General features: G+C 34.1%; 1 long non-coding RNA gene across 1 annotated transcript; it reads left to right on the top strand.

The window, feature by feature from the left end:
• Window positions 1-4,030: 4,030 nt before the first annotated feature.
• LOC141646255 (uncharacterized) lies at window positions 4,031-5,201 on the top strand. The gene is made up of 2 exons (XR_012545462.1): window positions 4,031-4,259; window positions 4,420-5,201. It is a non-coding gene; the product is annotated as an uncharacterized LOC141646255 (long non-coding RNA).
• Window positions 5,202-11,613: the final 6,412 nt, after the last annotated feature.

The following is an 11,613-nucleotide window of genomic DNA, read 5'->3' as shown; positions in this document are numbered from 1 at the left end:
GTTTTGCAATTCATCCACAATTTTTTGCAATTTAAGATTCAATCAATCAAAACACTTTAATTAGACTCTGCGTTCGCATATTTCGATCGATCATCTTCAATCGATCTCAAGGTTAGTTCTTTTTACTTTCCAAATTCTTTTTTAATTGCAACAAATCGATTTTATTATTGAATTTTGTTTTTTAAATTGATGTTCAACTTTGAATGTCGATATAATCAATTTAAGCAATTCATGATTCTATCAATACAAGATTGAATCACTTCAATAATTTAAACAACTTAATCAAACTCCAATCTTAGATCTTTCAATGAAAATCGCATATTTCGATGACATACCTTCAATCGAATTTCTTACTCAAATGATATTAATTTACAATTTCTAATGCATACTTTTGAGGTATTTCTTTTGTCTCATTGTTGTTATGAGATTCTCGATTTGATGCGCCTAATTAGTTTTTGTATTCATGTTAATCTTTTAATTTTAGTTGTGATTGATGTTATCGCATGTTCTTGTTGTTGTTCTTGTTAATTAATTTACTTTTAATTTAGGTTTTCGTTTTCAACAAAAAAATAAGGTTAATGTTTTGCTCAAACTGAGTAATTGATTTTTCGTCAAAAAATTATGTTTAATTTGCATGTCGCTTGTGTTCATAGTGCAATTTTATGAGTTGTTGAATCGTGTTATAATATCATTTTTATACTGTTTGTTGTCGATCTTATGTATTTATATTATTTGTCAAAAATTTAGGGTTATGATATTGTGAAATTCATAACTTGATTTGTTTTCATGAAAATTGGGGATAAACTGAGACGATTAAATTAGCTTTTGTAAAATTCTCGGCACATGTTACTGTAACAATGTATTGTTACAGTAACAATGTTACTGTAACATTGTTACTGTATTATTGTTACTGTATTATTGTTACTACATGACATAATGTAGTTGGCATTGTGTCAATGTTTATCGTGTTTTCTTCAAGTATTCTTGTTTTGTATGTATTATATTCTTGTTTCAGTTCCCTTATAACCCAATTGTTAGTTTAAAGGCTATTCGCTCAAATGAGAGAGCAATGTGCAAAGTAACAATGTTACAAAGAATAATGTTATTGTAATAATATTTCAAGTTCGATTCAACGAGAATCGCGATTCCTCAATAATAACTCCAAGATAGCATGCAGTAATAATGTAACACTAACAATGTTACACTAATAGTTACTGTAACAACCTTACTATAACAATCTTACAGTAACAATGTTATTGTAACTGTATTCTAATATCTTTATAATTGTATAGCATGCAGTAATAAAGTTTAAGCTTGTAGGAAGAGGATACCTTTATTGTTATTCATTTCATTTGAAAGTTTGAGTCGTTAGTTTAAAGGCTATTAGCTCAAATGGGAGAGCAATGTGCAAAGCATGTACAAATGTATGGGTTCGAATCCCATATAGCCTATTAAGTTATTTTAAGAATGTATTGTCAACTTTTCAAACAGACCATGCATATAGTCTAATGTTGTTTATTGTATGCGTTCCTCATATTTTTGATACAACCAATCCTTGTTCTTTCGCGTTATAGTAATAGTGTTTCTTTGTAACATCGATCATTCATCGAGTAATACGATGTTATCAGTAATATAAAGTTCTTTGTAACATCATCGTTTCATTAATTGATTTATCAAAGGCGGATCAATATTAATGTAACAATGTTACTTTAACAAGTGATTCATTAAAATAACCTCGACAACAATGTTACAAGATTAATTTAGTTTGTTTACAATATAAGACGGTGTATAAAGTAGTTCTAAAATGTAAATGTAGGGATTATTTCGTTTTTTAATTTTAAAGTAACGGTATATCTTTGTAACGTCATTACTCAAAAAGTAACAATGATATTGTAATGATGTTATTTAACAACATTGATTCATCAAAGTAGCACGAAAACAATGTTAAAAGTTCCAACTTTAATTATTTCAACAATAAAAATCAAGTGAATGCGGACAGTCATATGCTTAAATGATTTGTAATACCACACAAAGAGTAATGTGAAATGTTTACAAGATGTATACATCATATTCACACATCAAAATCTGACTACAATGTTATTAACAGTCTCAAGTAGCATTTCAACTTCAATAACGCTGCCTTCTTCACGCCTATCTTCATGACTGATTAGGCAGTGTCTCCCTTGTTTTTGTATGTACTATCTCCTTGCGCGCCTTTTTTGTCTTACTTGATTTCCCAAACCTTCTTCTTCAAATATTCTAACATTCAAGACAAAACATTCACCATTACTAACTAAAACATATGCGAAAGGCGTGGTCAATCATTGGTTATAATTTACATAATAATTTTACAAAGATAATCATTTGTGAGTTTTTGAAAATGTTAAAACCATCAAATTTAATTGGAAAAACTACACAACATCAAATATACGATGTTGTAACAAAGATATCAAGTTCGGTTCTATCATGTAGTAATAATGTTCTTTATGTAACGATATTACGAAAGAATTGGTGTCGAGTATTTTACGAAATCTAATTTAATCCTCGAGTTACTCGGTTTCAACAAATCAAGAACCCTAATTTTTTCAAACAGGCCATATAGTCTAATGTGGATCAATATTATCATGTAATAATGTAGCATAATAACAAAACAATCTTAAGGTAACTAGATAACAAAACATTGTAGCATTAATAATTAAAATATATGTGAAAACTGATGGTCCATGATTAATGATCAACATCTCTTGTGAGTTAATAACAATGTTATACGAACAAATTTAATTAATTGGGTTAAATCACATAATATCAAATATAAAATGTTGTAATAATATTTCAAGTTCAGTTCAACAGTAACTGACGATTCCTCAATAATAACTACATTATAGCATGCAATATTAATGTAACAAGAACAATGTTACGATAATAGTTTTACTGATGTTACAATAACAATGTTACGATAATAGTTTTATCGTGTTACAAGAAATAATGTTACAAAGAAAAGATGTCGAGTATTTTCCGAAAGTTAATTTAATCGTCACAATTTTTCCCCAATTTTCATGAAAACAAATCCAATTATGAATTTCACACTGTCACGACTCTAACTTTTTAACAAACACTATGAATACATAGAATCAATACTATGCAAAACAAAAACGAACATTAATTACTAAGTTTCTACAAATTATTAACCCTAATTTTTAGGCGAAAAGTAGAATATATATGAAATAACACAAAATTTAATAGCTACGAAAACAAAAACGAGAATTAATTTCTCAATTTAAAATCGAGAAGGAAAACATACAATTAATTGACAATTTAGTTATATAATTCAAGATCAACAACACCAGGATGCAAACTAAACCTAATATTTTGCCAAAAATCAATTACTCAGTTCGAACAAAACATTAGCCCTAAATCAATTAATATAATCATCATCATCATCAACAACAACAACAACAACAACAACAACAACAACAACAACATGCAGCAACATATAAATCGCGACAATTTTTTATAAGAAATAACGAATTAGAGAGCGATCTATACCTCTTCATTAGATGAGAAACGGTTGTTTTTTTCTAATGTTTTTCAAGATCTTGATTAATTTTTTGTAGATCTATGCTCGATTTTAGAGAAAATTAACTAGATTAGGGAAGATTTTTTTGAAAAGAATGGCGATTGAAGAAACTTTGAATATCTACTGTCAAAATAATTGATGCGCGTTGTTTTTTTTTCTTGTTGAAGAATTAATGTTTTAACTGACTAGAGAGAGATGAGGGGTTTGTAGAGAGAGAAAAAGATCTGATTATAATGACACATAACAATCAGTTTGTAGCTTTTATTAGACGCGTTTAATATTTGAGGCGACGTGGCTGAACGAGAGCCCTTGGATCTTGTTGATCCAACGGTTCTTATTGATATCTTTGACTCATCTAAGATCTCTTTGACTCATGGGATCTTTCACTCTATATATATATATATATATATATATATATATATATATAGAAATAGGATCTCGTGCGAACTGAAAGTTCGGTGCGAACTTACGAACTAATATTAAATAGTCAGATTCCACAAAATTAACGCTACTCCACTTGTCCCTGACATATTCCCTCGACCTTCACTCCATAATCTCTGACTTTCACTCACCTATCACTTTCACTCCACCTTCACCAGACATCACCCCCGAGGCCCCGGCACCGGAGCATCTCCGACGTAGGCACACTGCCGATTGCGGCCATACCAACCCCGCACAAGACGTATTTACTTCTCTCCCTCCCTCCCTCGATCATCGATCTACCACCATAAACATCATCGGTGCTGTAGTCTCCGGCCCTCTAACACTATATTCGGGTCGGAATATTCCCAGTAAGTGAATGGTATTGTAACTTTTGTAACTTCTTGGATCGTTTTTTGCAGATCTACCTTTTAAACATGAATGAACATGAAGGGATGTCGGCCTAGGGTGAGGCTGGTGAACGAAATAGTTATCGGGTGTGGAGCGATGAGGCGAGTGGCTGTCGAGGGCGAGATGGTGAATGCTGATGATGGTGATGTCAGTGGTGGGTCTGATTGCAGGGATGGTTTTACTTTCACTGAGAAATGCGGTGTTTTGATGGTCGAAGCGGTGGTGGTCTTGGGCGTTAATGTGGCTGTTGTGGTTGGTATTGATATTGGTGGTGATTCATTGCTTAGATAGTGGGTCTGGTTCATGGCTTGGCAGATGTTGGTCTGATTTTCCAGCCGACTGATGTTGATGTTGATCGCCGGCGTGATTCTTAGACACTGTAATATGAATCCACTGCTACTTGATTACTCAAATACTCATGTATCCAATTCCATCAACAGGACTTGTTTTCTTTCTATAATTGTCTTGAATGGGGAGCAAAAGTGGAGACCAAGCTTGAAGCACTGTAACAATTACTTTCTGCGTTTCTAAGCAATCTTTTTTTCTCTTCCCTTGGATGATCAAGAGAAATTATGCTTCAAATTGCATCTTATGTTACTAGAACATATAAATGGTCAGCCTTAGACCTTTTATTAACCAATTAGGCACGTATTTTTGAAGTTATAAGATGTACTCATATGTCTTTTGGTATTTGGAAAGGTAAAGCCATTCCTGTCATGACTTTGCAAACCTCGAGTTGTTCTGTGCGGTCTGATAATCATAGGTTGTTAAACGAGAAGGAATTGGGTGGAAATGAGATCGATGATGTGTTATTGGTTGCTGCCTTGCTAAATACACAAATTTGGGCAACTGAAACCTGTTACACTTTTACCTTGTTGATCTGCATCTCTCGTCAAGATCACTCATTTAAATTGCTAAATACACATATCTGACAAGTTAGATACACTTATTTACCTTGCTAGATACACTCATTTAAATTGCTAAATACACATATTTGACAAGTTAAATACACTTATTTACCTTGCTAGATACACTCCTTAACTTTGCTAGATACACATTTCTGACAAGCTAGATACACTTCTTTAAATTGACACATACACTCTTTTAAATTGTTAGATACGCATCTTTACTTTACTAGATACACTCAGTAAACTCATTTAGCTTATTGGACATAGCTTATTTTTTTTTCCAACTTAGGTTAAATGTTCGGCTTCTATAGTTGAATTGTAAATAATCCTAGTACAAATGTGAAATGGTCTACTAGGATTTCATACTATTGTCAATCGATAAAATGTGGTATAGTCGTCCCATCTCTCGCATGCTAGATACATTCATTTAGATGACTATATACACTCATTTACCTTGCCAAATATATACTTTCTCCAAATTAAATATACCCATTTATTTTCTCAGGAAAAAAAAATTATACCCATTTACTTTGCTAGATACCGTCCTTTACCCTACTAGATACACGTCTATGACAAGACAGATACAAGTCTTTACCTTGTTAGATGCACATCTCTGCTAAGCTAGATACACTCCTTTATATTGCTAGATACAAGTCTTTACCTTGTTAGATACACATCTCTGGTAAGCTAGATACACTCATTTACCTTGCTAGATAGACATCCTTTACAAGCTAGATACACTCCCTTAAATTGATAGATACACCATTTTACCTTGCTAGATACACATCTCAAACAAGCTAGATACACTCTTTTACCTTGCTAGATACACTTATTTAGCTTGCTAAAATTTATGGACTGTTTTTCGATAGGCTGTGGATACTTCATGGTGTTCACTTATGTTGGAAATTCTAATTTCAAAGTGAACGTATTTGATCTTACTGCATGTGAGATACCTTACCAATGTGATAACCACAATAATTGTAGTCCTGAGTTTTCCGAAGAACTCGATAGTGATGATTGGGAGAATATAGCTGTAGACAGCTTGCATTCAATCCCCATTTCTAAGTTGAAATAGGCACATCAGTTATACATCAAATAAGTCTGTCATCAGTAATCATTATGAGAATGACTTAGCTTGCATTTAAATTATCTTCTGAAGCATTCTAATAAGTTTCTGCTTAATACACCAGACCACCATAGTTATTAGTTATCACTTAGAAGTTATAAACCATCTGTTTCAAAAGCATGTGCTATTGGAGCTTGAGGTAATGCATTTTTAAATACGCCTTACATATTTCCGAATGATGTTTATTCATATTTAGTGGGGAAGTGCCAAAGGAGATAAGTTCTCTTGAGCATGCCAACATAGGTTGCTAAAAAATGATCTATAAACTCGATGATGCGACACAGCTTGCAAAAGTAACCTGGTGAGCATAGCTACAACAGGGGATTTCACTGATGTGATCTCAAATAAGTATGTATCTTTCGTCTGATATCCACATTCCATACTCCATACTGCAAGAACACAACTTGGAACTTCTTGCTTCCGTCTGATATCCACAGTCCATACTCCATACTGCAACATATTTCTTCCCAACAGCAGAAGAGAAGACAAATTTACCCATCCTACAACGTCATCAACTATATGTGACATTTGGGTCATTGTGACTACATCATAAACCTCGAAGAGTGGTAGTGTATCGCATACACAACACTCTTGACATTCTGACATGATTGAACGCATACTCAAATTCTCATAATGCTGTTGAAACTTGCAAGTGAACCGATAAGAAAATACGCAATCTGTGTGGCAGTCACTACTCTTCCTTTTCAATTATTCAACTACTAGTGAACTTTCTCGTCTTCTTTAACCCATCAAAAATCCGTCAAAAGCAACTACGCCTACGAATTCATTTCAATTAAACAACTACCAAATGTAGCTCATTTTCCCGTAATCATTCCTTCCTACCGATATACATATACAAAATTGAAGCTGCAAAATCACACCATACATTTTCATTACTTAGAAAATGGCAATATACTTATCAGCAAATGTGACAGGAATGAAAAAGAGCAAGATAAGTGAAGATTTACATCGATAACATCCTCTCTCACCAATGATACGCAACCGGGACCTTCTTCCCTTTTTCTTCGCTGGTGCATCCCTCATCCCCGACGCGCCACGCCTCAATGCGCCACCATCGACAGGCGATATATTTTTTGCATAATTCAATTGAAATCGAGATATATAATAAACAAAGTAATATTTCAGAAAAATAATTGCACCGTCGATGAAATCGGAAATTTTAGAGCTGAAAACTGCAATTCAATTCATAGAAGTTGTCGGAAAATTCGTAACTTGGTTGCCGACAATAAGAGCGAAAAAAGATCGGAGGCTCGTTGGCTTGGTCTGCGTGACCGGCGTAGGATAGCACCATCTCAGGCGGCCGTCTGAGAAGCTACGACGGATGGTGGTGGTGGATGAGGGAGATGGAAGGTTAGGTGGGGTATGGATACATAAAGGATAAGGGAGAGTAAGTCAGCGATGGGTTTGTTTTCAAGTTTTGATGTTAAGATAATTTTTTATATTAGTTCGTACGGTTCGCACTCTTTGGTTAATTAAGACTGACTAACTTATATATATATATATATATATATATATATATATATATAGATTGAATTGAATCATGTGAGACCCTTCTTAGGGTGAGGCGGTGACACCTTCTAAACCGTCGGATCTAATAACTATAGACGCACTTGGATCTTTGCGTGTCCCTATTTAATCATACCCTCAAAACAAATGCCAGCCAACAACTTCATTTACTCCATTTTACTCTCTCTCTCTCTCTCTCTCTCTCCCTTTTTTCTTTCACGCATTTACTCTACTCTCAACACTCAACTACGTTTTTCGATTAACTTCGTTCATCATCGTCTGAATCATCTGATATTTTGATCGCGATCGTCATCATCATCATCATCTCTGTTCGGTCGTCCTTTTTCGGATCTAGGTATGTGATATTCTCGTTCGTATCACTAATTTCCTTCATTTTCGATCAATTATTGTAGATCTACTTTTTTCAGACGCTTTTCAATCTACTATTTGTTTCGATAATGTATTACTAAATCATTTTCATTATAATGCGGTTTTAATCATCCTCGAAGAATTATCCCACAAGATTTAACGCAAAAAATCAATTTCGGAGCATTTTTGATCTACTATTTGTATGTCCTGCTTTTCTCTTCAATACTTACTTCGTCAATTTTTGTTTATTAGGTTTTTCTCATTGTTCATTGCTTAATATGTTTCGTTTTTGTTAATATTGTGCTTTTTTGTTGTTGTTGTTGTTGTTGTGGTGCTCGCTCTGTTGATTCTGCAATGTCGACATAGGTCTGTGTTTGTGTATCATGAAACTTGGAGGTGATATTGTGAATATTGGTCTGATGTGTTGTTGTTAAACCTGAGTTAATTTTGTGAATTTTGGAGTCGTTTTTGTGAATCTGGTGGAATATTTTGTGAATCTGGTGGAATATTTTGTGAATCATTCTCATTATAATGCAGGAAGTTAAACCTGTGTTTGTGTATCATGAAACTTGGAGGTGATATTGTGAATATTGGACTGATGTGTCGTTGTTAAACCCGAGTTAATTTTGTGAATTTTGGAGTCGTTTTTGTGAATCTGGTGAAATATTTTGTGAATCTGGTGCAATATTTTGCGAATCATTCTCATTACAATGCAGGAAGTTAAACCTGCCTCATGATTGTCATCTTTTTATGATGAGTTTATGTGAATGTTTGTCTGAAGCATAGACCTTATCTTGCGAAACCTATAGACCACTTTGTCCATAGTTGGTCATTTGTAAAACTTCATCCAATGCTTTGCCTTGTTTTGATATGGCTTTTAATCCTACTTATCTGGAATGTACTTATACGAAACATGACATTTTGTGTATGTGTATGAAATGTATTACTTATTATGTTTTAGTTATTTTCATTTATTTTTGTCTGAACTGTGTTAGTTATTTATATGCCTAGGTCAATTGCTCCTGTCTGCGTATACATTGCCAACTATGGACACTTGGTGTACGGGTCGGGTAATCGATATATTTGAAGAGGCGAGTTTGAGCTCATTAAATGGATATGCTATCTTCTTTTACTGACTTCTTTTGTAGGGACTAATCTTGGTAATTTGAAATATAATTTAGTAGCTACATTCCCTATTACGCAAGGGTACACTTTTGAGTCTTACAAATGTGTTCTTAAGGTATTACTATGCTCAAACTACTCCTCATCATACAATTCCTTGGGTTGTATTAAAACGGAATTTTAGGTTACCTTTCTTTCCATGTACTAGTAGAAAGAATATGTATCATAGATGAAGATGATAACGATGAAGATCGATCCCTACAAACAAGTCTTTCTCACGACCTATATTTTTCGCCATATCCCAACATTTGTGTTGCTCATTTAGCCCGACCTTCTAGTTGTGACGGTTTCCTGGCTAAATGAGCAACACCAAATGGTGGGATATGGCAAAACATATATGCCATGAGAAAGACTTGTTTTGGAGGGATCGATTATCTTCATCGTCCTCATCTTCATCTTTGATACATTTGCTTTCTTGTACATCTAAAGAAAGCTTGCCTACAATGCCCTTATAATACAACACAAGGAATTGTCTGAAGGCTCAATATGAGGACGGTAATACCTTGTGAACACAAATTGTAGGACTTAAAGTTGTACCCTTGCGTGATAGGGAATGTAGCTACTCAATTATATTTCAAATGAACCTATTATGTTTAGTTGTCGGTCGGTGTACTTAGGTCTATCACCGTTAGTATTTAATCTTACTTTTGTATACTTGCTAAGGCACCCTTGTATAAATATGTAATCAGTAGTTTTCTATTTCGGATGTTGTATCAACATAATGTATGAATACTATGTTCCATTAATGAAGTTTACTTTCCTTTTATTTTGTCAATCCTCGAGCATATATCTTTCATAATAACTTTGAATACAACTTTCATAATAATTTAGCCGGGCATGCACTTGATGAGATTCTTTTCGTCTCTCGATCTTTGTAATGTTGATTCATAATTACGTGAATCTTATACTTGATTTTGTGAATCTTGGAGTAGTTGTTGTGAAACCTAGATCTGCCATTGTGAAACTTATTCATTTAGTTACTAACCTACTATGCGTTCCTATTATTATTTTTTAGTGAATTATGGAGTCTTGGTGCAAAGGGTGTGTCGTTAATGCTTTTGAAGAAGACGAATCGTCATTTCGTGCGAAACTTATGTCATCAAAAAAACAAAATGCAATCAGTTTGTCTTTTAAGGAAGCCGATTTGGCGAAGTTAAATTATCTTCCCCTCGCTATCACTCACAACATTCTGTTTTCAATATTCAAGGAGTTATGCATAATATATTTTCTAAACTTGATGCCTTTGAAGACAAGGCAAATATGGCTATTGTGTGTCGGAATTGGTCTCGATTATTTCTTATTCATCCCAATGCTCCCGGTGTAACCGCTGCATATTGGCTTTCTCTTGAAATCAACCATGTGGAGGGTATTCTAATTATTCATAGGGGTGCTAACCTAATCTTCCAAACGTGCAAATGTTTGCTTTGATAATAATATGTCACTAAATTCATCCTTCATTTTCACCAATATAACCATCCAAGTGCCATGAACCTTCTGAATGCTATTGATCGCGCTACAATTTATGAAAACTTCCGTTCTTTACCTCCAGTGATGTCTACTGAACGAGCCACTGCAATTGCTATTGCTGTCAACTTATTACGCAATTGTATAGATGCATGTTCTATTGATTTACCTTCTATTATGGACCTATAGCCTACATTTGTATCCCTTTTCCTAAAATACTATCTTTGTAATTTTCGGCATTGAACGTTGCTATCTTGTTTGCCGTGTTCTATTGTCGATAGTTTATAAATATAATGTATGACTACTACGTTTTATTAATGAAGTTTGCTTTGTGTTCTTTGATTTTGTGAATCCTTGCGTTCCCTATTGTTTCATAATAACTTCGAATGACAATTTCAATAATAACTTCAATAATAACTTCATGCCCCGTTGACATTTCCGGCCTCTCTTTTAACCCCGTCCCCAAAAAAGGGTTCACCCGTCCTCTCCTAGGGTGTCTTTTGGTCTTGTCGTTGGTCGAATGACTATGTACAAGGGAAAGGGTTTAGGGTTGGGTTAGGCGGTTCCGCGGTAGCGGATCCGCCTAACCCAACCCTAAACCCTTTCCCGTCCCGTTTAGGACACCCGCC

This window comes from Silene latifolia, chromosome 3 (genome assembly GCF_048544455.1).
Source record: "Silene latifolia isolate original U9 population chromosome 3, ASM4854445v1, whole genome shotgun sequence".
Classification (NCBI taxonomy): Eukaryota; Viridiplantae; Streptophyta; class Magnoliopsida; order Caryophyllales; family Caryophyllaceae; genus Silene; species Silene latifolia.
This window is presented reverse-complemented; position numbering and strand designations above follow the sequence as displayed.